The following is a 26197-nucleotide window of genomic DNA, read 5'->3' as shown; positions in this document are numbered from 1 at the left end:
TGAGGTATTTAAAGTGTCCTTAAAAGATAAAAGCTATAGGTTGAATTTACTAGATAGTGAACAAGCTTTGAAAGGCAAAGTTGAGTCCATTTCTCAACTTTGGCATAAAAGGCTTGGTCACTCTAGTTATGGTGCAATGAAGAATACTAATGCTTTGGTGAATGATATGCCCTTGATTCATAAGGTGAAAAATGTGTGTAAAGTTTGTCAACTTGGAAAGTCCACTAGGTTGCCATTTCCTAAAATTGGTGCATGGAGAGCCAAGGAGAATTTAGAACTTGTTCATTCGGATGTGTGTGGTCCCATGAGTGTATCTTCCTTGAGTGGTCATAAATACTTTCTCACCTTTATTGATGACTACTCTAGGATGTGTTGGATTTATTTTCTCACACATAAGTCACAAGTTCTAGAAAAACTTATGGAATTCAACAAGTTGGTTGAAAATCAAAGTAGGTCCACTTTGAAGTGCTTGAGGATCGACAATGGTGGTGAATATACTAGCCTAGCTCTTGAAGACTTTTGTAAAGAAAATGGAATAATTCATCAATTTACCACACCATACACACCATAACAAAATGGTGTGTGTGAGAGGAAGAATAGGACATTGATGGAGATGGCTAGGTGTATGATACATGAAAAGAAAATGCCGAAGAAATTTTGGGCCTAGGCTATCTATATTAGTTCCTACATTCAAAATCGATGCTTCACCAAATCCATTGAAAGCATGGCACCCTATGAGTTGTGGTTTGGAGAAAAACCATCTTTAGAGAATGTTAAAGTGTTTAGTAGTGTGTGCTTTCTCCATATTCACTCACACATGAGAGCTAAGCTTGACAAAAAGGCTAATGTTGGTGTCTTGGTGGGATATTGTGAGGTTACCAAAGGTTTTAGAGTATGTAACCTAGAGACCAAAAAGCTTGTGGTAACAAGAGATGTGAAGATTGATGAGAATGCAAAATGGGATTGGAGTAAGGAGGAGCTATTGGTGAATGAGGATGAGCCACGGTTTGAAAAAGAAAATAAAGAAGGAAATGTTGAAAACAACAATGATGAAGAAAATGAGGAGGATGATGAACTACTCCAAAAAACCATTACAGCTGATTTGGAGGTTGTTGATGGTGTTAGAAGGGAGAGATCTTTGTCCGAGATTTATGAAAGGTGTAATGTTGCACTTGGTGATGCTACATGTGTGCAAGAAGCCTTGATGAAGAAAGAGTGGAAAGAAGCAAGGAATGTGGATAAGCTAAGGCATGAACTTGAGAAGGAGTTTGAGATGTCTAGCTTGGGTCTCATGAATTACTTCCTTGGTATGGAAGTAATGCAATGCCAAAGAGGAATATTTATATCACAAGAAAAGTACATCAAGGATCTTTTGGAGAAATTTTATCTTGAAGAATGCAATCCAATGAGCACTCCAATGATCCAAGGAGAGAAGTACCAAAAGGAGGATGGCAAACCAAAGGTAAAGCCTACTCTTTATCGTTCTTTAATTGGTAGTTTGCTTTTTGTGTGCTCATCTAGGTCGGATATTATGTATGCTGTGTGTGTGCTTTCAAGATACATGCAAGCACCCACCCAAACTCATCTTAAAGGTGCCAAAAGAGTTCTTAGGTATCTTAAGGGAACTAGTGATTATGGAGTTTGGTATGAAGCAAAGGATGAGTCGAAGCTTGTTGGCTATTCAGATAGTGATTGGGCAGGTTGCACTGATGATATGAGAAGTACTTTGGGCTATTTATTTTCACTTGGGAGTGGTCCTTTCTCATGAAATACAAAGAAACAAAGCACAACGGCTCAAAGTACCGTTTAAGCCAAATACATTGCTTGCTCATCTTGTGCAAACCAATGTATTTGGTTAATGAAGTTGATGGGAGATCTTGGTCATACTTAAGAAAGTCCAACCATCATCAAATGTGACAACACTTTGGTGAGTGACTCCATCTTCACTAGAATCATGTCTTATACAAGTGCTAGAGAAGTTTTGTTAAAGTTGTAAGAAGAATTTCAAGGAAACACTAGCACAAGACAAATGCAAGTCTTAAACATAAGAAGAGAGTTTGAAACAATTAGAATGAAAGAAAATGAGTTGGTTAAGGGTGTAGACTACTAAACGTTGTGGACCAAATTAGAGTCCTTGGAGAGCCATTGACCGATCAAAGGGTTGTAGAGAAGGTATTGGTGAGCTTACTCGAAAAGTTTGAAGCTAAGATTTTTTCCCTTGAGGAATCAAGGAATCATAGTGAGATTACTTTGAGTGAGATTATCAATGCCCTCCAAGCAACTGAACAAAGAATAGCCATAATAAAGGAGGAGTCTTTGGAAAGTGCTTTTATATCTAGTCAAAGCAAAAAGAACAACAAAAAGAGCAACAACAAGAATAAAGGAGGAACTAATTATGGAGGTTTTAACAACAACAACTTCAACAACAATAACAATGCAAGGCAACAACAAGGAGGACAACAACAAAATCGTGGGGGTTATCCACCGTGCCCCTATTGCAAGAAGCATGGACATGCACCAAACAAGTGCTTTTGGAGACCGGATGCAACTTGTGACAAATGTAGGCAAAGAAGGCATATTGACAAAGTATGCAAGCAAGGAATGCAACAAGTAAATGCTGTGAGTGAGGAGGCCGAGACCTTATTTATGGCTACATGCCTTAAAGCTACAAGTAGTGGTTTTGGTTGGTTGGTAGATAGTGGTTGTTCACACGACATGGCTTTTGAAAAAACCAACTTTGTGAATGAGTATGAGCTATGCTCATCTAGACTGGATATTATATATGCCGTGTGTATGCTTTCAAGATACATTCAAGCACCTACCCAAACTCATCTTAAAGGTGCCAAAGGAGTTCTTAGGTATCTTAAGGGCACTAGTGATTAGGGGTTTGGTATGAAGCAAAGGATAAGTTGAAACTTGTTGGCTAGTCGGATAGTAATTGGACGGGCTGTATTGATGATATGAGGAGTACTTTAGGCTACTTGTGTGCATTTGGGAATGGTCCTTTCTCAATACATTGCTTTCTCATATTGTGCAAACCAATGTATTTGGTTAAGGAAGTTGATGGGAGATCTTGGTCATACTCAACAAAGTCCAACCATCATCAAATGTGACAACACTTTAGCAATATCAATAGCCAAGAACTCAGTACAACATGGAAGAACAAAACATATTCCAGTGAAATATCATTCCTTGAGGGAGTTTGAAGATCTTGGAGAAGTCTCTTTGGAGTATGTGAATTCAGAGGAGAACCTTGTGGAAGTGTTCACAAAGCCACTTGGAAGGATCATATTTGAGGCATTAAGAACTCTCCTTAATGTCTCTAGCAAGATTACCAAGGAGGAGTGTTGAAAAGGTGGTAATCTTGCCACCTTGTGCAAACCAAAATCCACCAAGGTTTGCACCCTCTTTCTTTCTTTAAAAGAAATATTTTGTTGAATGATCTAATGTAATATTTATGTCTATATTTTATTTTCCTTTTAATATCTTTTGAATGCCTAAGTTTTATTGTATTTAGCTTAGGAATTGTCTCTTTGTTGGGTATTGATTTTATTTTGTAAAATGGCTATGTGCTAGAAACAGTGTTTCCAGCAACATAGGTCCATTGTTGGGGCTGGCGTTCTGTGAGATTTTATAACAAGGTTATGATTTTTGGATATGTTGTAATAGACATGTAAATGAAAACATAGAAAAATGAATGACTCAAAAATTCCTTGGGAAGCCCAATATATACAAGTTGCAAGTTGGCATAACCGCTAAGATTTCCAACAGTTATGGCCCACGACTTTGAGATGAATTGGAGGTCTTACCCAATTCTTTTGGACTTGGTCTTCTCCATATTTCACCGTTGATATTTCAAAATGCCATATGCCAAAATTCAAGCAATTTGGATGAAGATATCCCAGCCTTCCATCTGGCCAAAGTAGAAGTACATGATTAGGTGGAGACAGTTGTTTGAAATTCAAAATCTCACCAACCCTTGTAATAATTATGCACTCACATGTGAAGCTGGCGGTTGAATGGTTATGTATTATAATTTTGAGTGGGAAATGTAAATTTTGAATTTTAAATTCTTCCATTTGGTCCCACACACACCTCACATGTATGAGACAAATTTTGTATCTATATATGCAACAAATAAATGAAATGTAAAAATGAATAAGTGTGCTGTCGAGTTTTGTGAGGTCTACTCTAACATTTTCTCTTCTTCTTCATCATCTTCTTCTTCCTTTAAAACAAAAAACCTTAACAATCCTAAATATCACCATACTGAAAACAAACACAAAAATCACCTAAACACCAAACCAAAAACTGGATTAAAGGTTATGCACAAGACTAACACATTGTGTACAACATTCTTGCCAACTGAACTTAAAACCACACCAAACTCCAACAGAAAGATATTCATCAAAATGGGAGACACGGGGCTACCTTGTGGTATGCCCTTAGTTTGGTATGAATAATAATTTCCTTCTTTGTCAAAAATATGTTTAGGAATGCAGCTATAAGATTACAAAGATTTTGAGGCCCCTCTCCTATACAAATAAGAGAAATTGACTTCAATAAGTAATCTATTCTTTATGTTATCGAAACACCCAACGATACCAGATTTCATTAATCTATCTACTAACCTCCAATGCTGTACCTATAGAAAGAAAGTAATAGACCCCCACTCTTTCCTAAACCCATGAGATTGAGTAAAAAACAAATGTCATAAAAAATTTTGTTTAGCAAATGAGACAGCACATCCATGATGATGATGTCTGCCTTGTTCGGCTGTGTAGTGGGTTGCAGCTTCCCAGGTTTATTTGGTTTTGGAATCTAGGACCAGTACATAGAGGAAAACTGAAAGGTCGAGCTCAAAAGTGCTTTTTTGAGCTTTTCCAGTTCCTTTTTGGGGGTTAGTTGTTTATAAACGTCTTTCTCTTCCTAAAGATAATCAATCCACTATCTTTTATCTTTACTAATTTTTCCATCAAATTCTTCCTCTCTTAGAATAGTTAGGAAATCTTCTCCACCATCTGACATAGCACTCATTTCCTTTCTTTTTTTATCGGCTGGTTTTGAATGCTGGTTGATATTATAATACATTAGTTAGTTAACATTCGATCCCCCCAAGACACTAAAAGAATTTTGCTTTCTTGAAAAAAGGAAACTTACGAAAGCATCTATCTCTACCACGCACTTTAATCTGCATCTGGTAGTTAGCTCATCTGTGTCTGGCAGTTTAAGCCTTGTCCCAGCAGCTTCTTTTCAATCCAGAAGCTGCATGATAAGAAAGCTCTCGATCTCGCCTAGCTTCAGTTAGTCAAATAGACCAGGAAACTCGTACTGCAACTATGCCAAGCACGATCTTGGTTCTAATGCAGCAGAGATAGGTGTTGCTAATCGAACTAATCTACTTTAGGGGTTCACCTAGCAGCTTTTTTAATAGGAAAGCTCATTCCACCCCTTTGACAAATTCTTTTGCAGTAGCTTGAACTGAACCGGGGCTATCAATGTGAACGAGATAAAAACTAACCCCATTACTCAATCAGGGGATCTAAGCCACAGCTCTATTCCCAATTCGAGATCCATAAAGGACTTTAAGGGATAACTGCTCTCTTTATCTCGGCTGCTTTCCCTTCTACCAGCACAAGAGGGACTTTTTCTCTGAGGCCTACTTTCTCTCTCTGATCTCCAAAGCCATTTTGTCTTGATACTAGAAGCCCCGTTTGAAGATAAGTGGATCAGAAATCTAACCCAGTAAAGAAAACGCGTACTTATAAGTCAGGCACACTAGCGCACCAAGCAAGAAAATGGCTGGATTGATTGGCTAGCTCTTGTAATCAACGACAAAATCCTTCACGTTGGTAAAGTAAGCTAAGCAAGCCTGGTTTGGTTCCCCGGGCACTACGGTAGCACGTGGGTCGATCATGACGAGAATGGACTTCTCCATAATTTAATGTAATAGAAGAGTCACAGTCCAGTTCCCCGGGCTTTCTCCCGGACGAAGGAGATATGAATTCCATGCAGATGGGTAAAGGCGTGGCTTGAACCTGTGTTCTCTCCTGGTCGGGTCAAGAGGCGAAGACTAGCAAAGTGCATCATTAAGTGGTGGGGTGCTCATAGAAAAAAAGGCGTCACCCAATGAGTGGTAGATTTTAATGGAGTCTCACTTTGATGCTGGGGAGATCCATAGATTTGGATAAAGTCTTGCTCATAGATAGAGGAAAAGTACGCGCGCTAGCGCGTTACGGCTTACGCAGTTGATTGGATTAGATAGCCCTTCGAGAAACCAACCTAACCCAGCACATTAAGTTCCAATCAATAACTAGGAGGTATGACTGAGTGGCTTAAGGCATTGGTTTGCTAAATCGACATACATGAATGATTGTATCATGGATTCGAATCCCTTTTCCTCCGGCACAGAAGTTAAATGGGTGGGCAAAATTACATGAGAGAAAGAACCTCTTGGTGGAGTCCCACGGAGGATAGGATAGCACTACTTAGTTACTAGGAGCGGAGAGGCTGTTGTGCATTGTTTTTGTTTGACCGACCTATCTTCTTTCTATGAGCAAGCTCCCTCTGGCCGTCCAGCCCTTGGGCGATTCTCTGTTCTTGAGCATGTTTGGAGATTAGGCGGTAGTTGAAAGAGCTGCTCAAAGGCTTGACAAACAAGTGAAAAATCCCTAACTCTTTTTTTTAGTAAAGGGCCTTTTCTTTTCCCTTCCTAGTCAAGTGGTAAGGTAGGGCGCTATTCGATGAAGAAAACAAACTTTAGGAAAATGGTTCAGGTAGCTCAGCTGGTTAGAGCAAAGGACTGAAAGTCGTTGTGTTAGTGGTTTGAATCCACTTCTAAATGGGAAAAGGGTCCAAAGGACATGTAATCAGGAGCGAGTCGAAAAAAAAAATGAAAGTGCAAGAGGAAGAAAAAAGGTTGTATAGTGTGAGAGGCATATTTTCCAAAAAAAGTGGTGGATCACTTCGATTGGTTCTCGCGTCCCTGTGCCTAAAAGGATGGGCGAGTTTGGTTCAAGTGTTCATCAATCAGGTGGATCTATATGCTTCGGGGGGGGGGGGGGTGAGATGAGGTGTAGCGCAGTCTAGTCAGCGCATCTGTTTTGGGTACAAAGGGCCATAGGTTCAAATCCTATCACCTTGATGTGGCTAATACAAATGAATGTCAGATAAATAGTGAAAGTGAAATTCATATTTCGTCGAATTTTTTTTTTTTTGTGATAGTATATAGGCAGTGGTTACTTAGAGATCCTTTATTTATGATGGTTTCTGTTAGTGTTCGAGTCCTTGGAATCCAGCTCAAGCTGGACCAAAGACTCTTTTAGGATCAACGTTCTCCTAGAACTGGAACCTTTACCCGTGGTGGAAGTAATCAAACTTACGAGTGCAAAACACACACATGGAAGCGGAGCTCTTTTCCCATATACGAAATTTGGAAGCCCAACTAGCTAATGGAACACCACCACAACCCCACCCTGGTGAGTATAAGCAATTGGTACGCGAAAATTTTGAAAGTGCTTTGAGTGTTGACGACTATTGCAAGGCCCTAAGTATTGCATTTTTCAAAGTTCAAATAATGGTACTGAAATGCCATTTACAAGATTTTTATTTGACTACATGATAACCGAACCAAGACTTGACGTTATACTGAATCAGTCACTTTACAATGACATTCGTTCAGAAGATGCTTACGACTTTTTAGAAGAGAAGGTGCAACCTATTAATCCTATGAGAAAAGGCTTTCAATGAAATCTTTTGGAAGGCCTTGGTGGTATCGCGTATCGTATTCTAATAAATAGAAAGAAAGTTATTCTATAAAGCAGGCTTTCTCTCATCGAAAAGCTGGTGTGTTATCATATTATAAAGGAAGGCGTCGTTATATGTTTAACACATGAAAGTCGCCTACTCATATTCAAAAGGTGTGACTTCTAAAGTCAAGTTGAGTGCCCGGACAGGGGGCTGCTTACCCAGATGACAAGATCTGATGTTAAAGGGTGGCCTTTTATTTAGGATAAGCCCAGTGTAGTTGGATGGAAAGAAAAGCGCATATCGGAAATGAATCTGGCATCAATGGAACCCACGTGCGAACCTTCGAAGCTCGAAGTGAAACGATAACATCAGGAACTTTAAGTTTTCTATGGTCAACATACGATGCAACTCGTTCCAGTTGAGCTCAGATGAAAATAGATACTCGGAAAAAAGTCAAAGTAAAGTTCTCAAAGACAAAGTGTAGAAAACAGTCTTCAGTCGGTGTATGTCGAATATTTTCTTTGCCTTTCCCTCAGTCAGGCAGTACTGCTTTTAGTCATAGGGCATCTCATAGATGCCTTCCCACCTTCCCACCCTGAAGGTACTACGAGAACATCAGCTTTTTTGTTGCCCTTCTCTGTCTCTATCTCTACGCTCGATTAGGCATCTCGTTAACCTCCTTTCCTTCTTCTTTCTCCTTTCCTGGTGGTCGATCAAGTTCTGTTTTCACTTCCTTTATCGGGGGGATAGCTTTCTTTTCATTTCCTCTCCAGGTGGTAGAAGGCTTCTAAGAGATCCTTTATGAGACAGGTCATGCTGATGTTACGCTAAAGGGTGATGGCTAACAGAAGGGTGTGCTCACTGGTGGGTAGCCAAATAAATATTCTCTAAGAGCGTATCTTTCCCGATGTGGTTCTCAACGACCAGGCTTATGTGCTTGCTTATGGCTTACCTCAAGAATAATCAATAAATTAGTCCCTCCACCGTGCACTTAATATGTTATCTGTGCCCATGTGAATGTGAGATAGATCAGGGGTAAGCATCAATCTCAGACTGATGTTCTAGTTCTAGGGTGTGCTCTCAGAGGGCATCTTATTTGAGTAATTGATATCGGATCTCTTGCTTTCATTGCAGTTAGCTTGCGAAGAGACAGCTTCAGGCTAACTTATGTGATAGTTCTAGTGTTGTCAACGAGAAGTAGCTCTACTAAAGGAATGAATGTTGAAAGCTCGACCACCTGAATAGGATCATAATAAGGGTACCTCAGTATACGAGCAAGACTTGAAAGTAAGACCAAAGTCCGAGTAAGATTAAACTAGCTTGACCAGCATCCCAGGAATCTTAGCAAATGACTGACGAGTTCTCAAGCAGGAAGTTCAAATTAAATAGGCTATGAACGACCCCTGATTAATGCTTAAGAGAGCACAGCACTCCCATAAGCTAACCTGAAGTGGTCTCTACGCCCTTTACTTAGCGTAAGTGAAGCTCATTCCACCCACCCTTCCGCTACTGCATCAGCCGTCGTGTTCTGCCCACCCATCTTTCATGAGTTTAGGAGTGAATGAGCTAAGCTAGATCTTTCTCTCCCACAGGGATAGGATGTTCAAAGTGAACTTGCTATCCCACCTAGAAAGGAATTCACTTGATTGAAGGGTCTCCCACCGGTAAAGGAATTTTCAATTCACTTGAAAGCTCTACCATAAGGTAGGGATATGAAGGTTAATAAGGCGTTTTTAAGCCCTAAAGCTACCTCTTATGCCTTGTTGTTCCTCCTACCCATCCGCGTAACATCTTCCTTCAGTTAGCCCTTCTGATCTAATAAGAAGATGCCTGATCGCTTACCCTCTCCTATTCTAGTCGAGCTACTTCACGTACCTGATACGAACCTAGGACGACCTGCTCCTAAACCCGTATTATATTAGCCCGGATCTTAATTAAGTTCAAGTTCTAATGGAATGGACCTCAACCCCTAACCAACCTATGGTTAGAAACCTTGGTATAATGTAGACGCCACAATAGGGGATGGAAAACCTATTGATAAGTCAAGCTAAAACAACCAATTCTCTAATGGTGTTTTAAGTGTTCTCAAAGAACAAAGAGATAATTAATCTCACAAGTATTTTCTCAATCAAACCAAAGTTGTATTCTTATTGAAAAATAAGCCTTTAAATAGGCTACAAAGCCACAAAATAAAACCCTAAAAACAAAAGGGAAAATCGGCCATACAAAGTAGTTTCCTATGGTGGCTGAAATTCTCACTCCTTTCCTAATCTAATTTCGATTAATTAATTCCTTTATTTTGAATTAGGAATTAATTAATTTAAAATGAATATAATAAAATAATAACTTTCCTAAACTTATTCTTCCAGAAAATAAATAAATAAAAACTAAAAAGTAATGGTAGTTTCCTAAAACAAAAAGTAAAAACAAATTAGGAAACTAAAAATGGTAGCCTTTTGATCAAGTTGACTTTGATTAATCTTTGACCTCTTTGAGCTCCAAATCAGCTTCTAGATGCTTTTTAGGATACCAAATAAGCTGAATATAAAGTCCCACACGTTGCCCATGCTTGGAAAAATAAGAAAAGGCTAATACAGTAAAATACATTAAAGCCAGCAAGCAATACAGCAAATTCGGCCAAATTGTTGATGCTGTCTGTACAAGCCCTTTTTGATTGCTTTTGAGGCTGCTTTAACTTGATTCCATGACCTCTTAGGAATATGTATTGAACCCATAAAGCATTGGAACCATTTCATGCTTCCCGGCCTCCAAAAATGTACCCAAATCGTCACCCGGGTCCTTATCGGCTTCCACCACTTGGATGCTTAGAATAGGCTTTGTATCTTCAAGTATGGACAAACTCTATTGAGATTGATTAACCCTTGTATAAATACTCCCAGGTTGTCCTTAAATCTCTTAATTTGAGCTCTTGTGATTGGCCTAGTCTTCATCTGTGTAGAGTCAGCACCACAGCGGGTTATCGGTGGAGCGAGCTCGGGAGGAATCACATCATTCCCCTCCTCTTGAAAAGGATTTGTCCTCAAATCAAGATCATCACCTGCAGCAAAAGGACTTAAATCAGCAACATTAAATGCAGCACTCATGGTATACTCACCCGGTAAATCAAACTTGTAGGCATTCTTGTTATTCGGCTTCAAAACTTGAAAAGGTCCATCCATAGGCGGCATGAGCTTTGACTTTCTTTGATTAGGAAACCTTTCCTTTTGTAAGTGTAACCAAACCAATTCTCCTGGATCAAACACTATTACAGAAAAATCTAGAAATACATGCTCATTATGGTAAAAATTACACTTTTTAAAGTTAGCAAACAATATTTTCCAAATTTTCAAATTGCCACTAAGTAAAACTCTCAACAATGCAGATAAAGTTCTATGCAATAAAGACATCTTTAAATAAGTATCTTTAAAATTCATGGTCAGCAATGATTTCTTATTCATAATTACTTTATTAACATCACCATAGCTAAGATAAAAATTTATATTTTTCCTTTCTTGTCTTCCTTTTCCTTTCTCATTCACGGCCATCTCACCTTCCTCGCTCTCGGCTTTTGCACCAAATTTTTCACTCTTGGTTTTATTAAATTTTTTCCACACAACCTGGGTATTAGAAGACTTACCTTGGATAGCAAGCTCACCTTTTGCCTCTTGATTGGATGGTAGTCCACTTGGAATTTCATTTGGGAAGACATCTTCAAATTCCTTCAAAAGAGAAATCATTGAACTTGGCAATTCAAGTTCTTCAATGTTAGTTTGATCATTAAAATAATTTTCTTTGTAAATCATGACCAGCAAAGGTTTCTTACACTCAATAACCTTATTAATATCCCCTAAACTCAAATAAAAGTTGCTACTTGACCTTTCTTTTCTTTCTTTTTCTTTTTCTCTCTCGGATTGGCGCAAACCTTCGGATTTCCCTTCCTTCTCCAAGCTCTCGGGTTTGCCACTTTCTTTCCCCTCTCTTTCGGTTTTTCCTTGATCTTTCCACTCAATATGAGTCTTAAAAACCTTACCTTGATCAGCAACCTCATTCTTACCTTCTTGAAAGGATGGTGAAGCCGTTGGTGCCATACTTGCTTTTTCCTTAAGCTTTTCGGCTTCTCTCGTTTGTTGCATTTGTAATTGGTCTTTGTAAACCTCTTTAGGAGATAATGGTTCCAGCTTGACCTTATTCCCTTTAAACTTGAAAACAATACTATTTTCTCGACCAAAATGAGTAGCATCTTTATCAAATTGCCATGGCCTACCTAATAGTATATGTCCAGCAATCATGGGTACAATATCACATAAAACTACATCCTCATATCTACCTATGTTAAATTTTACTTTGGCTTGTTTATTCACTTTTATTTCACCACCATCATTAAGCCATTGTAATCTATAAGGTTCTGGATGTTTAATAGTTATTAAGCCTAATTTATCAACTACAATGTTACTAATTACATTTGTACAACTTCCACTATCAATAATCATACTACAAATCTTACCTTGAATTTCACATCGGGTGTGGAAGATGTTCTCTATTTGAATTTCATCCTCATCTTTGTATGCAGCAAGTACTCTCCTAGAAAGCAAGTTTAATTCAGCATTGGATGCTTGCAAGGTTTTGGGTTCATCCTCCAAGTCCTCCTCCTCTTGCTTGGCTTCATCCTCACTTTCTTCACTTTCCGATTCTAGCTCGTCATTGCCCTTTAACACCATGATTCTTCTATTCGGGCATTGGCTATCAATGTGTCCTCCTCCCTGGCACTTAAAACACACAACATCATGAGTTCTCGAAGGTTTAGGATCTAATTTTACCTCATTCTTTGGTGCTTGGACAGATTTGGTTCTAGTCTCCTTCCTTGGCCAGTTTGAACTTTCTTCTTCGAATTTCGGCTTTGGCTTGCTTTCATAGATGGGATTGTTCCTCCAGCCACTTGAATTGGACCTTCCACTGTTGGAAACACCTCCAAACCATGATCTTACACCCCTCCTCTTGAATTGATGCTCTAATTTAATAGCCACATGCAACATCTCCTCCAATTCCACATATTGTTGCAATTCTAGTTGATTGGCTATTTCACGATTCAAACCACCAAGAAACCTTGCCATGGTTGCTTCCCTATCTTCATTCAAGTTTAATCTCATCATAAGCATCTCCATCTCCTTGTAATAATCCTCCACGGATCCATGTCCTTGAGATAAAGATTGAAGTCTTTGATGCAGCAACCTATGATAGTGTGATGGTACGAATCGCTTCCGCATGGCTCCTTTCATTTGTCGCCATGTAGTAATCAAGTCATCACCAACTCTCCTTCGGGTGTTTTGCTCATTGGTCCACCATTGGAGTGCATAATAGCCAAGCTCCATTGCTGCCAATTTCACATTCTTAGCCTCCGAATAATTATGGCGGTCAAATATCATCTCCATCTTTTCTTCCCACTCCAAATATGCTTCGGGGTCACTTTTTCCCATGAATGGTGGCATGTTGATCTTGATATTGCCAAGATTGTCATCTGTTCCTTCCCTCCTATACCTTCCACGGCCAGCTCTCTCTTGGACAGCAAAGGTTTCATCCATGCCTTTCCCAAAGTCTCCACCGAATGGCTCCTCATCAAATTCCTCTCTCGGTCTCTCGCGACCTCCTCGTCCTCTATGGAATTCTTGCCTATTTCTTATGTTCGGAATTCCTTGGGAAACTTTTAGCCTTCCCATCCTTTGATTCACATGCTCAACTTGAGCACTAACCCGCTGTATTGACTCCAAAACAGCTCTCATGTCCACTTGGTCTCCACTCCCGGTAGCTCGGGCATCGCCATGGAATGTTACGGACTCCTCCTCATTGATCCTCAAAGGTGGATCTCCTCTCCTCATTCTTGATTCTGTCATGTTAGTATAATAATGCAATAAAAATAAAATAGGACCTTACCAATTTCACTCCCTTACGTGTTTCACTCAAATGAAGACTCGACACTCGTGTTTGCACACTTGTTTCGGCTTTTTACCCTCTTTTAAGCTCACACACTCTTGCCTTTTTTCCACTCAATGAATTATCTCAAAGTTCTAATTAAAACACCCACAAAACAGCAATTAGATCACTAATATATTTTAATTAAACTTATCAACAAAACAGTAGCAAAAGGTAGGCAATACCGGAAGAATCCAACAAATCCTAATTTTTCGGCTTTCTAGACAAGAAAACACAAAATAATGGAAAAACGTTGGAATTTTTGAAAACTGCACCAGATGGTAGTAGATTATGAGTTCAAGAATAAAATTCCAAGAAAAGAAATTCAAATACGAACAAGAATCAAATTGAACAAAAATATAGAATAGTTGTTGGTTGTTGTTCTTTGTAATTCAAGTTTTGTATCAAATCCTTTAACTGATTTTAATCCAAATAATTTAAGCACCCAAAATCCAAATATCCAGCAGAAAAACTAATTTTCCAGCAATTCAAATATTGAATAAATAAACAAAAAACCAGCAGCTCCAACAAATTCCTAGCAAACAAATCAAACTCCAACAAGCCGAAATATTTTTTTTTCTTTTTTTTTTTTTTTATCCGGCTTTGCCTCTTCTTTTTTTTTTTTTTTTTTTTTTTTTTTTTCACTCACAGGACATAAACAACTGCAGTAGCAAGAGTAAGTACCAAAATTTCAATTCCAAATCCAAAACAAACACCAAACCCGTGACCTCCAAATAAACAAAATGTGCAGTTTTTTTTTTTTTTTTTAAATGTTGCCGCAAACTTCTTTTTTTTTTTTTTCTTGTTTTTTTTTTTTTGAATATATGAATGCAAATATTTAAGACTAAAACAGCAAAGAAAAATCAACAAAAACCAAATTAACAAGAACAATGATAAAAGACAACCAACAAACTAAGAAACAAAAATACGATAAAACTAGGAAATCCTAATTCAACTAGGAATGAATTTTTTTATTTTTTTTTTAAGATGATGAACGTCTATAGGATGGGTGAAACCTTAACCTAATGTTAAAATTGCAGAATAACACAAAAACAAATAAAGTAAATAAAGATAGATCAATCCTGAACAAAATTTAGCTCTGATACCAAATGATACGAACCTAGAACGACCTGCTCCTAAACCCGTATTATATTAGCCCGGATCTTAATTAAGTTCAAGTTCTAATGGAATGGACCTCAACCCCTAACCAACCTGTGGTTAGAAACCTTGGTATAATGTAGACGCCATAATAGGGGATGGAAAACCTATTGATAAGTCAAGCTAAAACAACCAATTCTCTAATGGTGTTTTAGGTGTTCTCAAAGAACAAAGAGATAATTAATCTCACAAGTATTTTCTCAATCAAATCAAAGTTATATTCTTATTGAAAAATAAGCCTTTAAATAGGCTACAAAGCCATGAAATAAAACCCTAAAAACAAAAGGGAAAACCGGCCATACAAAGTAGTTTCCTATGGTGGCTGAAATTCTCACACCTTTCCTAATCTAATTTGGATTAATTAATTCCTTTATTTTGAATTAGGAATTAATTAATTTACAATGAATATAATAAAATAATAACTTTCCTAAACTTATTCTTCCAGAAAATAAATAAATAAAAACTAAAAAGTAATGGTAGTTTCCTAAAACAAAAAGTAAAAACAAATTAGGAAACTAAAAATGCTAGCCTTTTGATCAAGTTGACTTTGATTAATCTTTGACCTCTTTGAGCTCTAAATCAGCTTCTAGATGCTTTTTAGGATGCCAAATAAGCTGAATATGAAGTCCCACACGTTACCCATGCTTGAAAAAATAAGAAAAGGCTAATATAGTAAAATACAGTAAAGCAAGCAAGCAATACAGTAAATTCGGCCAAATTGTTGATGCTGTCCGTACAAGCCCTTTTTGATTGCATTTGAGGCTGCTTTAACTTGATTCCATGACCTCTTAGGCATATGTATTGAACCCATAAAGCATTGGAACCATTTCATGCTTCCCGGCCTCCAAACATGTACCCAAATTGTCACCCGGGTCCGTATCGGCTTCCACCACTTGGATGCTTAGAATAGGCTTTGTATCTTCAAGTATGGACAAACTCTATTGGGATTGATTACCCCTTGTATAAATACTCCCAGGTTGTCCTTAAATCTCTTAATTTGAGCTCTTGTGATTGGCCTAGTCTTCATCTGTGTCGAGTCAGCACCACAGCGGGTTATCGGTGGAGCGGGCTCGGGCAGAATCACATTAGTATCCTATCCCGATCTTTTAGTTAATAGCTACCCATCAGCTTGATAGTTGACAACCCTGGATTCCTTTATTTGTTTATTGCATTTCCACCAGAAAGAATTTCCCTTAGGCTTAGCAAGAAGACCTGTTGACGAAAGAAAACTTGACTACAAAAGAAAGGTAAAAGTACTTAAATGAAAACAAAAAATATTACTGCTTAAAAGGCCCCAGTAAGAGGAGGTTAGTTATTTTAGAAGCCATCAACCAAGATGGGGGGCCAGGGGGACTTGCCATGCCTCCGTCGAAACCGAGGATTTTTCTCTTAAGAGAGCTCGGTTCTGCCAGAAAGCTGCATGCCGTATCGAGAAGCGCAAATTCATTCCCCCGATTGTGGAATTTCGGCATGTGGGTGGTGAATGCGGGATGCAATATTTGATGTCAGTGGGTTAAGCATTTGCGATCCACGATTCATTGGGCACTTTGGGGCCCTGTCAGTCGGCTTACCAATCAATTGACCCGCTTTTCTGAGTCAACAGGACAACTACCCCTATTCCGACTTTGAACAAGATTCTTTCTTTCTAGCCTGTTCATTTTGGCCTCACTCTTTAATGGGAGAGGAAAGGTCTCCTTTGTCATAGGCGGCAGAGGGTGCCTCCTAGAGGTTTTTTTTTAGGGATCCTCTCCCAATGTGCATATAACTCACTTTCGGCATTTCCGTTAGTTCTCCACATGCACATGTCCAAAAACCTTTTGGAACATCGACTATGTACTTATTGCAACTTCATTTCCAAAACACAACATACCAACAAAACTGGAACACAATAATGAAGAATGTAGCTCTACACCCGTAGGGTGTAGGAAGGTAAGCACATCATCATCCAAATTTAGAAAACGTGGACTCTAAACCTAAAGGGAGGGTTGAAGATCTAGAAGTGGGCACGCCACAAACCTCAATTTTGACTTTACTAACATTCCAAAAATTTCATTCACGCTTACTTACTTATGAGCAAAACAGGTTCTAAATAAGAATCCCTTTGAATAAGCGACAAAGAGTACACCGTTCAAACGGAAGACTAGATGAAGATGGTGGGAATGAAACTAAAGATCTTTCGATTTTATCCTTAGGCCAACTCATGAGTTGGACTCGAACCAGCACTTCCGGATGAATTACATCCAACTTTATTTGTTTCATCCTACACAATGACTTCCGGGGAAACTCCCTTTACCCTAAGGAAAACCAAGGTTTGTTTGATCTGAAATAAAAGTCTTTGGGTACGTTGTCCTTCTTGAAAATTTTTCTGAATTAGATCCTAGATTAGACAGTCATAAGAGCGATAACCAGCTCTTCCGTTATAGATTTAATTATAAGCCTTTGTTAAAGCCTTTCTTTCATTTGTTTTATTTTCGAATGAAAGGAATTTCTTATTCATTTTAGTGACGCATTCACTCGTTTTAAGCGATGTAAAAAGGCCCCCCTTTTTTTAATATCTATATCTCATTGAATATTTTATGGATTTCATGGTTTTTATTACCTTTCATAATCGAAACTTCAATTACATACCGCGCTTGCTTTTGTTTTTCAATCTTGTGTTCTATGCGATGCAAGTTATTTTCATTATAGAGGCCGTAATTTTCCTCTTCTTCCATAGAAGAAAGATTCAGATCTGCTAAAGTGTGAGTCCGACGAGTTGGGTTTAAGGTAGAGGTGGAAGAACGGTCTTCGTCTGAAGAAGAAGAATCAAACCCACAAGCAGCAATGCCAATGGCTGGAAGAAAAGGCGCCTGGCTCCATTTACGGAAAGTAAAAAAATGGAGAATCATAACGACACCCCCCTTGTCACAACAAAGGAAAGAAGGGAAAGAAAAATAAAATAAGTAGAATGTGGAAAAAAGGGCTTCTTCTCATATATTTATTCATATGTTGATATATGTTCATCGCTCTGCTCGTAGAGCGGCATACCAAGCATAAAAAACGTTATCAGATTTGAACAATTGAGTGGTTTTAATGTTCTTTTTCCTTATAAAAAGTTTTTATGCATAAAAAACTCCTCTTCTATTCCTATGCAATTCAAATGATTTTTTCACTGGGTTTGGACCATGTCTCCCAAACAATCTCAGTACATATGGTGCAAGACGATTCCACATATTGAGGTTGGAATGGGATCAGGTGTTTTCACGTCTGACCGTAGTGCTCGATTTGTCTTGATTTTCGATTTCTAAACAAGAAGGAAAATGGAACTACTGGATTTTTTTATTTTTATTTTTTTACTTGCCCCCAGATACGTGTCCTTTGGACCCTTTGCCTGGTCGCCACCAGTGGAAGAAAGCTAGCCCCCTATGGAGGTTGCCCTTTTCCTTTTTTCATAATAATAAGGTAAGCAGTCAAGCCCAGAAAGAAAAGGCCCCTCATTATGGGTAGCGCCTTATATTATGTAATAGAATATTATTATTTATTTAACCTTTCGTGCAGCTTATGCTTAGTTACGAACTAAGCGTAGGCTCGAAAGCAACAAAGCAATCGATTAAGCAACTTGTGCAAAAGCCATTGTGTGTTAGTGCATCCGTTTTTTTGCTCGTTAGTGCTTTAGTTTAGTTTTCAATAAGGACTTTTGCTTTACTAATTAGAAAGGAAGGGCTTTTCCTAGGTTAGGGGCTAGCGCGCTCCTATTAGTCAAGCTGAAAAATGAATGCGCACTACTAGTGCGGCTCATTTATTTTCATTTTGTTAGGGAAAGGTTTGTGCCCTTAGTTGGGTTGGGGGAAGAGGGCATTTCCATCACGAAGGATTCAATCCAGCCATAGGTTCCCTTATGGCTACCATGTTACAACTTCACCCCAGTCGAAGATCCCACCGTGTATGCACCAATAAAACCACCAAAAGCCTTTGTGACACTAGTGGTACACAGAAGTCATGGGTGATCATTAGTCCGATGCTTCCGCTGAAACCAATTCCCAGGGTGTGACGGGCAGGGCCCAGGTACATATTCACCGTGGCATGCTGATCAGCAATTAGTAGCAATTCCAACTTCTTGTTCTTCAGTTGCAGAGAACAATCCAAACTAAGGCAATCTTTCCAGATTCGCTCTGCCTTACAACCTTGCTTCCCATTGTAATTGCCATTGTAGCACGTGTGTGGCCCAGCCCATAAGGGCCATGCGGACTTAACGTCATCCCCACCTTCCTCTAGTATATCACTGGTAGTGCCTCGTGAGTGTGTCATGCACCTTTTTATTTGTTTTGGAGCCATTTTGGCGGGGCGTACTAAACCCTCTATGTACCACACCACCGGGCGACTTTACTAAATAAGTGAGAAAAGCCCTTTCTATGTTATTAGTAAAGCACGCTAGCTGCAATCAAACTAAAGCACACACTAGAAAGTGCTTCGAAAGGCGCTGGCTCCCTTCTTACTGACAGCATAGCTACGTGCTAGCACTCAGTTAGTAGTGCTAGCACATCACTTGGCTCCTCAGCTGACCTCGATTGCAAAGACTTTCTCCTTAGGCGCATGTCTCCGCAACACAAAATGAGGATTTCGTTCGTTATAGGACTTGACCAAATATCTCATGACATGAGCTGACAACAGCCATACAGCACCTATATGAAAGTTAGTACCATCCCGTTAAAGACATGTTTTTTTGTTCATATGTCAAGGGCTGGTAAGGTTTTGCACGTTGTATCGAATTAAACCACATGCTCCATCGCTTGTGCAAGCCCTCGTCAATGCCTTTGAGTTTTGGTCCTGCGACTATACTCCCTAGGCGGAGTGTTTCACATGTTAGTTGGGCCCCTGATCTACATAGATCAAGGTTGAACATTCATCATTTACAACATGGACTACTAGGGTATTTAATCCCATTGGCTCCCCATGCTTTCGTACTCTAGCGTCGATAGGGACTCAGAGAGCTACCTTCACTTTTAGCGTTCCTTCATAGATCTCCGGAATTCACCCCTACACACGAGATTCCACTCTCCTCTGTCTCATTCAAGTGAACTTGCTTCAAGAGCATTCCACTAGTTTTTGGCGACTCACCTACGTGCCCTTTATGCAAAGTTTTGTTTCAAATCCAAGAAGTCAAGTTCCATGGGCCAAATCAAATAAGGATTTTTAGTAGGCGAAGTTGGTTCAGAAGAGCAGCACCTTACGATGTTCATGACCAATTGGATCCTGACGTACTAGTAGGTACCAGAGGAGATTGCTATGATCGTTACTGTGGAAGCTTTTACACGCAGGGTGCTCTTGGCCTGGAAATGCGCATATAAATTCATGATCCAGTCATTCTGAAGAACACTCCCCCCCCCCCCCCCCCCGTCTTATCGCGGCTACTGGCACGGAGTTAGCTGGGGCTTCTTCCTTGAGTACTGTCATGATCACGTACTCAACAAAAGAGCTTTAGAAGCAGCATTGTCCTTCTTCACTCGAGCGATATTGGTGGATCGGGCTTTCGCCCATTGTCCAAGACTCCCTATTGCTGCCCCTCGTGGGAGTTTGGCCTATGTCTCAGTCCCAGTGTGGCTGATCATCCGAATAGACTAGTTAAGGATCATTGGCTTGGTCAGCCTTTACCTGACCAACTACCTAATACTATGCAGGCTCATCAAACAGTGCTTTTTAGCTTTCTTTAGGATTTGGGCTCGAACTGTTCGGCAGATTCCCATGCGTTACGCACCCACTCGCCACTTTGTTCTCAACTGTTCCCACCTCCTGGGCAAGACAAGCTACCTTTAGCTAGGAGCCTCTTTTCCTTCTGTCCGGCTCCCTGAAAACAACATTCGACTTGCATGTGTTAAGCATATAGCTAGTGTTGCTTTTGAGCCAGGATCAAACTCTTCTCTTTAAGTATGATTGTGTCCTGCAGTGGTAGAACCTGATGAACCGGGTGTACTACTTCCCAACCTTCTGTGAATCTTACTTCTCTTATGATTTTTGCTACTTTAGAAAAGTGGTTGATATCAAAGAGAGTCTAAGCCTAGTCACTCAACTAATCTAATCCACTCGTGGAGATTGATACCTTATAGTTATAGAGTGACCGTTTACACACCTTCTTGGGCCAGTGTAGTGAAGTAGATCTTTCCCATTATGACAGTGAAACGATCAAAGATGTCGATTAGAAAGGCAAGGTCGAAGCTTTACTAATAAGGGCTAGCTTTGTTTTTCCAGCTCCACCAGAGCATTTAAAAAGAGCTCTCGGGAATAAAGCCTAATCAAAGTGGGCAAATAGAAAGATTGTGTAACTTGATAGGTGCAGCCACGACAACTTATAGCTTTTGTTCTTCTTCCTTCTCAGACGTTGATTCAGCAGCTTCATTGGCCTCCATGGTTAGTCTTTGTATTGTAGGTTCTAACACTGAGATGGATTCTTATTGGCTAGCCTCAGGGGGGCTAGCCTTGCTTCTGGGTTTCAAAGATGGCTCTATCTCGGTTGTGGATCTAATCAGCTTCATCAGACCGCTTACCTCCATAGTGAAGCTTTCGGCCACTGCTTCCATAGTAGGACAGGATTAGAAATGAATGCTTCAGGTGGATAAGCTTCGACGCTCTCAACCTGGTTTGGATCGTTTGACTATGGCTCTACGTTCTTAACAATCATAAGCTCGATCACGAGGGTCCAAATCAGGGTCTCCATCTCACCTTATTAAATAATTTCGGTCAAACCTACATTTTCAGAAGTTATAGGTATAGCTTAGGAGATGAGATTGGATTTGGAATTAGAATTGGCTCTGCATCATCTGGAAGTAAATAAGCTTCGCGGTATTGATTTCAATTAGAATCCGCATATGGAATTAGAATCGGGCTACCCCATGATCGTGATTTGATCATCATTAGGTGGTGAGAAACCATGGCTTATGACGAAAGAGGGGCACTACGCCCGATCAAGACACCAGTCTGCCTTCTAATAGAGGGTGCTATGGAAGAAATTAGGCTAGGCATGGAATTGAGGCTTAGTAGTGCTTATCACTCAGGATGGTAAAACTTCAATCGTCCGTTTACTGGAAAATTTGCTGAAGAGCTTAGTGCAAGGGAGACCAAGTAAGTGGGAATAAGTTCTTCCAACTGTAGAGTTTGCCTATAAAAGCGATGTGAATCTACCTATGTTAAGTAAGTGGGCAAGTAACCATTCGAAGTGGTGTATGGTACGAGGGCTAACAGTAAAAGGGAAGCGCTACGATCAAAGCTTTGGTTTAAGGCCCACTTCGTTTAAACAAAAGAAGAGATCTTTCTAGCGATTCAGTTCCTAGAGGGTTCCAAACCTGGCCTTCCAATATGAAAGCGAGACAAGCAAGCCTGAACCCATCCAATGAAAGAAGTGACGCTTGCTATGATCAATATCCAAACAAGATCTTGACTTTGAATCTAGATGATGGGGGAGACCTCCTCTCTCGCGCGATTTGATCTCTCTCCTCTTTGCTGAGTCGAGCTATCACCCTGTTTGGAATAGATATACACAACCCCTCTACCCCCTATTCTAGTTAGCTTTCTATCTCTTTTTCCAACCTTTGATGATCATCCTTCCTGCAGGCAAATCATCGAAGTTAAGAAGAAGTGATGGGCCTGGCTTTCTGATATCGATATCTGATCCATAAGCTAGCTTTTGGTTAAGAAAATCCTGAATATGCAGACTCGGTTGCAATAAAAGAACTTATATTCTCTTTCCTTCCCTCTATGGTTCTCCCCTTATATAAAAGGTGAGTAACAAAGCTTCTACCAAGATGTCGTGCGATCATACAACTACTCCACATGGGCCTTCATCTGCGTATACGAAAAAATAAGAACATATTTTCAAAGACCTCTGGGAATGCCCTTTTTGTCTGCTTAACATATAAGATGACCTAAGCTATATATCGGCTTGGAGCTTTCTTCACCAGTTCCCATAGCCTCTTCTCTTCCATTTTTTCCTAAAGGAGGGGTAAGGCTTAATTAATGGGTAGTCTAAAAACAAAATAGGCTTCTCTTTAAAGGAAGTCATATGCTCTTTTCTTAAGTGTGGTGTTTTCAATACAACCTTCCCTAAAAGTGGAGGTAGGGGATCCAGTTAACGACTAGGCTACGGCTGTAGCTGAAATGAGTAATGAATTCTCGGAAGCTCTTTCTTAATCTGATAGAAAGTGGTTCCTTATTCTCGGCACCTATCAAAGTCATGTAATCCCTGTGTACTTGTCATCGAAGCAGCACCCTTTTTCCAATTCTCCAAGAGTAGTAATTGATCCAAAGTGGATTGCGGAGTTGTCTTTATCCGACAACCTGCAAATGGAGACTGAAAAACAACAGGGACCCTACCTATGTATTAGATTAAAAAAGAAGGGAGTGAGACGAAGAAAGAAAAAATGATAAAAGATATTCAGCGAGCATTAGACCACATTCTACCAAAGTCTTATGATAAGTAATGTGGGAGGAAGGGAGGGCTTTCGATTGGTTGGACGTATCTACAATTACTTGTCTCAAAAAAATTCCCCCCCAAACAAAAAAGAAGAGAGACTTATGTACTTGCTTCCTCAATTTAAGAAGAATAAATTCATGGGTTGGCTTTACCATCGAGAATCCATCAAGGTTTTTGGCTTGCAATAAAGCTAGGGTCCTAATCGAGCCATTGGTAGTCCTATCTATCCACCTCTTCAGACACAATATCTTGAGTACCTATGATGGTGATCACATCTGCTGGCATGTGATGTTTGGACATAAAATTGAGTCCTTGTGAATGGGCAGAGCCAGGTGCTCTTATTTTATGATGGTAGGGATGATTGCTTCCATTACTGACCAAAAAGACACTAAATTCTCCTTTAGGTGCTTCAACTGCGATATAGGCAGAAGGAGCTGGTACAGAAAAACCTTCTGTATAAGGTTTGAAATGGTGAATTGATGTAGAGTAGACCGACGATCCTATAGTCATTTGGCCGGCTATTGAAAGAAAAAGCTTGCATCTGCTCCCCCTATTATATAACTAGTCCCATCTCTCTCCAAACCTAACATCATAGTTTCCCATCATAGGGCTTTCTATCTATAGTGATACAAACCTAGGACGACCTGCTCCTAAACCCGTATTATATTATCTCGAATCTTAATTAAGTTCAAGTTCTAATAGAATTGACCTCAACCCCTAACCAACATGTGGTTAGAAACCTTGGTATAATGTAGACGCCACAATAGGGGATGGAAAACCTATTGATAAGTTAAGCTAAAATAACCAATTCTTTAATGGTGTTTTAGGTGTTCTCAAAGAACAAAGAGATAATTAATCTCACAAGTATTTTCTTAATCAAATCAAAGTTAATTATTATTGATAACTAAGCCTTTAAATAGGCTTTGAAAAGACAACTTAAAAACCCTAGAACATAAAGAAAATCGGCCACCACACATAAAGAAACCTAGTTGGCCGAAACTATACTTCCTTTCCTAATCTAAGTTTGATTAATTAATTCCTTTATATTAAATTAGGAATTAATTAATTTACAATGGAAAGAATAAAATAAAAATCTTCCTAAAGTTATTTTTCCAGAAAATAAATAAATAAAAGTCAAAAAGTAATGATAGTTTCCTAAAACAAAAAGTAAAAACAAATTAGGAAACAAAAAATGCTAGCCTTTTTGATCAAGTTGACTTTGATCAATCTTTGGCCTCTTTGAGCTCCAAATCAGCTTCTAGATGGTTTTTAGGATTCCAAATAAGCTGAATATGAAGTCCCACATGTTGCCCATGCTTGGAAAAATAAGAAAAGGCTAATACAGTAAAATACAGTAAAGCCAGCAAGCAATACAGCAAATTCGGCCAAATTGTTGATGTTGTCCATACAAGCCCTTTTTGATTGTATTTGAGGCTGATTTAACTTGATTCCATGACCTCTTAGGCATATGTGTTGAACCCATAAATCATTGGAACCATTTTATGCTTCCCGGACTCCAAAAATGTACCAAAACCGTCACCGGGGTCCGTACCAGTCTCCAACGCTTGTATCAGCAACACAGGTCCTGGTTCTTTGGTCATGATCATTCCTTCTTGATTATGATTTATCCTTTGAATAAGCACAGCAAGGTTATCCTTGAACTTCTTGGCTTGTGCTCTAGTGATTGGTCCCACTTTCAACCGTAACGGATCGGCACCCCAGCGGGTTGTCGGTTATACAGGTTCGGGCAGATTCGCATCATTCCCCTCCTCTTGAAAAGGAATTGTCCTCAAATCAAAGTCATCACTTGCAGAAAAAGAAGATAAATCAGCAACATTGAAGGTGGCACTAACATTATACTCACCCGGTAGATCAAGTTTGTAGGCATTGTCTTTTATCCTCTCCAAAACTTGAAAAGGTCCATCACCCCTCGGCATGAGTTTTGATTTCCTTTGTTCAGGAAATCTTTCTTTCCTTAAATGCAACCAAACCAATTCTCCTGGGTCAAATACTATTGCAACAAAATCTAGAAATACATGCTCATTATGGTAAAAATTACACTTTTTAAAGTTAGCAAACAATATTTCCCAATTTTTTAAATTTGCATTACGTAAAGCTCTCAACAATGCGGATAAAGTTCTATGCAATAAAGACAACTTTAAATAAGTATCTTTAAAATTCATGACCAGCAATGATTTCTTATTCATAATTACTTTATTAACATCACCTTCTTTCATTCTAATTTGATGATAACCACTCTTAAGATCAAATTTAGCAAACATGCAAGCACCATGCAACTCATCAAGCATATCATCTAATCTAGGAATGTGATGTCTATATTTAATGGTGATGTTATTTATAGCCCTACAATCAACACACATTCTCCAAGAACTATCCTTTTTAGGTACCAACAAAACATGAACAGCACATGGACTTAAACTCTCACGAATGTATCCTTTATCAAGCAAATCACTTAGCTGTTTTTGCAGCTCCTTTTTTTCTTCAGGATTGCTCCTATAAGCTGGTCTATTTGGTATGGCAGCCCATGGAACAAAGTCAATTTGATGTTCTATCCCTCGAATAGGTGGTAGTCCACTTGGAATTTCATTTGTGAAGACATCTCCAAATTCCTTCAAAAGAGAAATCATTCAACTTGGCAATTCACGTTCTTCAAAGTTAGTTTGATCATTAAAATAATTTTCTTTATAAATCATGACCAATAAAGGTTTCTTACACTCAATAAACTTATTAATATCCCCTAAACTCAAATAAAAGTTGCTACTTAACATTTCTTTCCTTTATTTTTTTTTTCCCTTTGGATTGGCGCAATGATGGAATTTGGTGTAGGTTTATGTTGTTGTACCCTAGAGCACAATCATT

The 26197-nt window shown here is 39.1% G+C and overlaps 1 pseudogene; it reads left to right on the top strand.

Moving 5' to 3' along the window:
• Nucleotides 1-817: 817 nt before the first annotated feature.
• The window catches only part of LOC132804464 (uncharacterized), a 46749-nt pseudogene continuing 21369 nt past the window's right edge, over nucleotides 818-26197 (top strand).

The sequence above is a fragment of the Ziziphus jujuba genome, chromosome 7, assembly GCF_031755915.1.
Source record: "Ziziphus jujuba cultivar Dongzao chromosome 7, ASM3175591v1".
NCBI lineage: Eukaryota > Viridiplantae > Streptophyta > Magnoliopsida > Rosales > Rhamnaceae > Ziziphus > Ziziphus jujuba.
The sequence above is the reverse complement of the archived record's forward strand: the minus strand, read 5'-3'. Positions and strand labels throughout refer to the sequence as shown.